This window comes from Haliotis asinina, chromosome 7 (assembly GCF_037392515.1).
Source record: "Haliotis asinina isolate JCU_RB_2024 chromosome 7, JCU_Hal_asi_v2, whole genome shotgun sequence".
Lineage (NCBI taxonomy): Eukaryota > Metazoa > Mollusca > Gastropoda > Lepetellida > Haliotidae > Haliotis > Haliotis asinina.
Window position 1 is genome coordinate 28,115,768 of NC_090286.1, and position 7,341 is coordinate 28,123,108.

Genomic DNA, 7,341 nt, shown 5'->3' on the forward strand with positions numbered 1-7,341 from the left:
CTACGCCCGTGTACTGATGTTGGACTTGTTTCTTGATGTGTTTCTGTGTTGGCAGTGTTTAGTAGTGTATGGCAGTGTGTGGCACAAACATGCACTCCTACACCCCGATAAAGTCAGGCACACCCGATTTTCATGGACAAAAACAGTTCTTCTGGAGTTCACAACTTTCAAAAACAAAACAACAAAACAAACAAGTACAACTGAACCAGCTGGGCGGATTATGTTTTTAATGTCATCATTCCCAACATGGAACAGTACCAAATCCTTGAACACAAACACCAAAATTGTTGCCGCAGAATGTATGTCTAAATTGACCTTGTTCAAATTTGTGATTTGAACAAGGTCAAAGGTAACTGAAGCCCGACACGTAAAACCAGAGATAAAAACCTTTTTGAGAAAAAAAAAACACTCTGGAACCGTGTTCCCTCAACGTATGCAACCGTACCTATTCTACTGGAAGGTTTACAGCATAGTTCATTGTCACAAAAGGTACGAACAGTAAAACATCCACATCCACATCCACATCCACATCCACATCCACATCCACATCCACATCCTGCTCCACAAGAATCCTTGATCCACTTTTGTCCATGGAATATCTTCTTGGCAGTTGTCCTGCCTCTGGGGGACTTCAACGTCCATTTCCACCCCCAGGACGAGGGTATCACTGCTCCTAATAGTAAAGTGAATATATTTTACATCATTGGTACTTACTGTGTCTATAAATGAAAGTTATATGCCTACACGTGAAAAAATCTCAAACATGAAACTCAAGTTGTAATTTTGCAGTAGACGTCATGGTAAACAAGGTTGCACTGCATTTTATGTTTCCTTCAATACAGTGTTTGAAAGAAACAGTTGCTTGCGTAAGCGACGGTTCTACTCAAAAGGGCAAAGAACACTTCCCACACAGATTATGACTGCGTGAGTGTACTTTTTACACCGCTTTTACCAATATACCAGCTATATCACGGTGAGCAACAACAAATATATGCTTCACACATCATTTCAATATGGGAAATCAAATTAGGGTTGTTTGGAGCGTCATGAGCGAACGCTTTAACCATTCGGTCCCCATAGATTTAAATGCAAAACAAATATGTCGGGGCGTGAAAACAAAATTTAATCTAAATATCAAATTGAAAGATTGAAATACTTTACCAGCAGGTGGCCGTGCAGTCGGCCAGTACACTGACTCTCAAAGTGACCATCCGGGACTTGCTTAGTCTCGAGTTACCTACTGAAGGACGGAATGGTGGGTTAACACTAAGTTATGCCATCAACAGATAGCATCGTACAGGGCGTGCACGCAGGGGCCCCTATCTACACTACCACCTAAATCTACCAGTCAAGTGCAGTCAGCATTGGGCCTACTGGGGATGCTGAAAAGACTGGGGCCACAGAGTGTGCCACCCCTAAACTAGCTGGGTTGCTGTAACAACCATCCTGACTGTACAACCAGGCCCTAGCACCGAACCTACTCCATGTACAGTCGGCGGGGAGCTACGCGGAGAGTGGACGTACTATGGAGCCACCATGAGACAAAAGCTCATCCCATCGATCCCTCGGAAAGCCAGTGTACTAAAGTTCATGTGGAAGAGTTCAGAGGGACACAACACCATATCCAGAATGTGCCAGGATTCCTGCGTCTGAAAGAAATGAGTCATGCATAAGCATCAGGAATCACATTTCTCACGTATGTAGATTGGTTTAACAACTGCGAGTAAGTGTGGTTTTATGCCGCTTTGGCAATATTCCAACGACGGGCCTCAGAAGTTTGCGTGAGCCATAGTATTTAAGTGGGAACTCGAACACTGGCACTGAACGTGGCGTGTCAACACTTGAACAACTAGGCTACACTACCACTCCATTTACATTCAGAAACCAGTATCAACCTTTCCCATCTATACCTAAATGGCTGTATACTATGAGAGAATGAGTGCGCATTGTATATTAAACAAATATTCATGAAGACGCGTATTTTCTTTAAAATATATTTGGAAACACCTGTCTGTCTGGTCCTCTGTCGCCCTTCCGAAGAATGCTTGAAGTCGTCCTACCTCTACAGGATCTCAACTTTCTGTCCCCACGACTAATATTTCATATCATTGTGAGTCTGTGCTCAGACTCCAAACGGGCTTTAAGTGTGGAGCTGGAAAAGACAAAGGGCAAACCAGCCATCTTACACAACCTAATCCCAGTCGCCGAACCTGAAACAAAGGGTTAAAGCTATGGAAAACACCCCAACCACAAGTGTTTGCACAGAGATATGTTTTCTGATTTAGCGTGAGCCAAGAAAGACCTGGTAATATTCTTTTTTGAAACAAAACGAAACAAAAACTTCTTTCATTAATTACAGACTTATTTATGGAAGACGATATGATTAAAGCATAATCAACTGCTAATACAATACAGGTATGACGCAGTGTAAATTTAAAATTACAAGTTAAATGCGAAGTGACATAGGTGTATGGATCATTCAATACAAATGAATTAACACAAACTGTCGTCCGTGGGTGGGAATGTTGGAAACTGTGATGTGCTTATCACTGCTCGTGACTCATTCGTGTTATTATGCGGTTACAGTCTGTTTGCCGTGAAAACATACCGATGAATGTCTCTTTAAATAAAAAGTAAATCGAATAAAGTGAAATTCAGATTGGAAATTCTTATAATTTTACCTTGCCGATTGAACATTTAATCCTCAGAATTTTATTCAACTTAGTATGAAAGTTGTTTAACAAACGATCGTAATTTCAAATCACTTTCTTTGTTTGTATTACAAGGGGGTATGCACATTAAATAAAACTCCGAGAAGTTGGGTTGGTCTAAGTTAATTCTCATCACGTACCGCACGTGCTCTTGTTTCACTGATCTAACTGCTGCGCTAACTTTCTTGCAATACAAACCAGTAATAATGATTTGAATCTATGATCGTTTGTTAAATAACTTTTATCCTAACCTGAATAAAATTCTAAGACTTAAATTTTAAGTTGGCAAGATAAAATTACGTGGATTCGAAATATTAATGTCACCATGTCTGGTTTACTTTTTGTGTAAAGTGAGAAGTCATCTAACATCGGACACCACCATCACATTCACCAATATATGGCGCACCACCACATCCACCAATGCATGGGCACCACCACCACATACACCACTACATATAGACACCACAGCCACCGACACAACATGGGACGCAACACAGCCACCACTAATTACGACACAACTACATCCACCACTACACCACTGGAACACCCAAACCACATCTATTACTGTATGCATGTCATCATCAAGATGTGGTGCTATGGTGGACACTGAATTGTTTTAGCCCATAATATGTAGTGGTAGGTTTGTTCATCCTTTGCTTGTTCAAACAAGTTCTAAAGATGTGTTGTGATGCGACATGCATCTTAGAAAGACAAAGTAGGATAACATATTTTGAATGAATTAAATCTCTCGATATGGATGAATTTGACGTTAAAGGAATATGCATTTGAAACAACAATATTGACACCTAGGTAATTTACAAAGTACATATGATATACTCCCAGGTTTGAGATATTCTAACAACAACAACAATATAACTTTTAACACATGACACGTTTTATTGATAACAGTACTTCTTTTTTTCTTCATAGGACGTTTCAGAGCTAGTTCTTGCTCCTAGTCAGCTATTTTGTCCAGGTGATAAGATGTTATATTTACTAGCCAGTGTTTAGAATACCTCTTGGCTACATTTTCAGGTACATGCTCTTTTGCTGAATCAGCTGTCACGTAGATACAAGTCTTGGTGTGGGTGCATCTTCCAGTCTCCGTACACTGTAGGTTAAACATTTGTGGATTTAGATCTGGTTTTCCATAATCGTAGATTGTACATGTGTTTATTCAGATTTGCATCTAAATGATCGTAGATTGTACATTTATGGATTAAATCTGGTTTTGAATAATCGTACATTGCCTATACGTGTATTAAGATCTGGTTGCAGACAATAGAACATATGAATTCATACATGTTTTATATGATTGTATCAAATTCCGATTTATTCCCTTAAAATTTAAAGATATTCTTGTGAAATTCTGATGTTTTAATGACCTTTCTTGTGTCTTGTTTCGGGAACAGGATCATATTCGGTAGACTGGATCAGCTGCACAAAATGAGGAGAGAATAATGTAGGACTTCACTAAACGTGACAATCCTTGAGAATGGCTTTAAAACTAACACTTTGGGGGATCGAACCTACACTAATTGTCAAAACGCTTCAATCAATCACTCACTCACTCACCCAGCCATTATGGACGTTGGGATTTGATGGTGTGTTGTATGCGTATACAATCTGGAACATTCTCTAACATTGTCTGATATTATACTGAAGTGTTTTGACCTGTTTCCGAAGTGTGGTAATAAGACGCCGCCAGGTGTAATGAAGATATGATTTGGGACAGAGACGAATGGAATCGCCATACTTCAAACTTAATGGGGATGTGTGCAGACATAATGTAGTTGGACATCAGTTGCAATATGTTTGTACCACAGTTTCCACCAGGTCAGCTCTGTTCGCAGACAGACGAAACTCGACCGCATTATGTTCTAAGTTACTTTGGTATTCCGTGCAAATATTCTCAAATCCAAATGAATTGTTCTTAAGAGGTTTGTAGTACATTTCTACTCGGTTCTGAAAGAGCGCAATAGATTCCCATCAAGTTCTACTCGTTCTGTGTTTATGTAGGTCTCACACAGGTCTTACTATGCCAACACTGTGTGCATTACGATATGACGAGGTAGGGTATACAGACATGCGTTTCTAACATGTTCTCCATTTGGGATAAAAAATTCTGCCGGTGAAACATGAACAAATTTGCAGGTGTCAACATGCTGAATGCTTATTTGCTGGAATTTTTATTGGAAGCAGAACAATTGGTAGAGCAAGAGAGGCGGAAACCAACAAGGAATTGTTGGATGAGAAACTGGCTTTAACCTGAGAGGGGAACAGCTGTGGAACATTTCATCAACTGACACAGGATCTCCGCCTTGATGATCATGAGTCCTACAATTTCTTGAGAATCACCCCACTCAGATTTGATGAAATTCTTGAATGCATCCTCCCTTCATTAAATAAGATGTCTTTCTTGGTCCACCCTCATTTTTCTGTGGAGGCATGGTGATGTCGATGTTTCCATCTTGAAACTGATAACGGAAATAGAATGGGCTGGGTACTTACAGAAATCAAAGCAGGACATGTCTGCTATTACCTCTGCATACGCTACAATCAGAGTGAGAATGTAGTGCGAACGGGAAAAGGTGTCTGAATACGAGCTGGTTGAGTTAAGAAAGAGTTAGAACTGGGTAGTGCATGTTAAGAAAGTGGTAGATCTAATCCAGAACGGATATATACTGACTAAAGGCGGGTTTGAACTGCTTGAAAACGTTGTTCACATGGGGTGAAGGCGCATTTCTTCCCTGTTTATACGTAATACCAACTGTTTGGGTATTGGGCACAGATGAGACATACTGACAGCTATTTATGATCGAACGAGCAATGTAATTTATATAACCATTACACGTTCTATCCCGTTCAATCTCTTTTCACAGTTATTGTTAAGACAGATCAAGACGTCCTAAGAACTACAAATGTACATTGGCGTGCCTCGGGCCTACCAACAGGTAGCATGGCCGGACCAACAAAACTCCATCGTTCGTTCGTATGTGCGACAAGACTAGACTTGTTGAGGCAACACACAACAATTCAAGATGGCGGGCAAAATGGCGGCCATTTTGATTATTTTCAAAAGCAAAAATATGTAAAAAAAATTATACGTCCTTTACCAATACACAAAAGTCAAAATAAAAGTGATCAGATTGATAGTAGTAAAACTATCCATGACTAACTTTGAGATGTTGTCGGGCAGCAAACCAAATGTCATGAAAATGCTCACAGACCCCTATCACATAAAATGGCCTATGGAAAAAAACTGATACCACAATTTAAGAGTATTACAGGCCTTTTCATGAGCCCAAGGCATCATACTAACTCAAAATAGTGTCAAACCAAATCAGTACTTCGGAGGCTACGAAATCCTATTTCTAGGCCCCTTTTGAAATTCTCCTCCTGGACTGTAAAGCCGACTTCTGGTGTCCTCCGCCGTGATATTGCTGAAATATTGCTAAAACTAAACCCACTCGCTCACTGTATGACAGACTATTGTCGATACGTGGAAGCGCTTTGAGCATATCTTTGTGACGTGGAAAGGCGCCAAATAAATAGCCTATTATTATCATTATTACGTGAGAGGTCGTGTAGTGTGAGATCAGACGATATCTCCCAGGAGATTGGCAGTAGATTTTGCACAATGTCCTGACAATGCTGTGACGTCGTGAACTTGATGACGTCAAAATGCTATGACATCGTTGGACTGCAAATCTAATGCCAGTGCTGTGTTCAGAGATGTACATTTTTCATTGAAAACAAATGAGGAATGGTTTTGGATGATAAATAGAATCTCACCCTCGTGTCTACTGATATCAGATATATCAACACGTGTTGATAAAGGTAAAAATATCCTCGGCAAGCTTTGGATATTTGTTATTTTATCAACTTGTGTTGATATATATTTGTTATTAGTTGACATTTGGATGAGATTCTCTATCTCTCTAACATTATGTTAGATACATCACACGATGTCAGTTACTTGGTTCGTGGTGGAGCAGGTTCCCCTTATTCTGCAATGACTGGGGTGTTGGCGTAGCTATAGGTATTTGGGTTAAAGCCGTCATCCGTGACGCTGAAGACCAGGGTTTGATTCCCTACATGAGTACAAAGTGTGAACCACATTCCTGGTGTTTCCGAACATAGTAGTAAACACAAACACTCACTTTAAAGAAACATTAAAATCATCACAGAAGGGTACATGATGGTACATGATGTATCTGGCACTCGCCATGTGGCAACTATGACAGGCATCATCATCAGAGAAGTAGAAGTGCCCAGAGCTCCTGATCCCTACACTGCTTATGACAACAGATGTCTTTCTCATCTAGTGTCAGGTGATGATATATGGATCCACCACTGTGACCCAGAAATTCATGCAATGGGAGCATCACACTTCACCAGGTACAGACCAACACATTTTGGAGGCATATTACTGATCGATTATATGCCATCCAAAGCTACAATCAATGGACAGTGATATGCTAACTTAATGAAAGACTTGCAAAAATCTGTTCACAACAAAGGCACGAGATGTGAACACATACTTTTGTTCTATATTTGCATGACAAACCTCTGGTTCAGTAGCTGAAGTTCAAATGAGACTTTTATTGCAGGCCATGTAAGGGTTGGG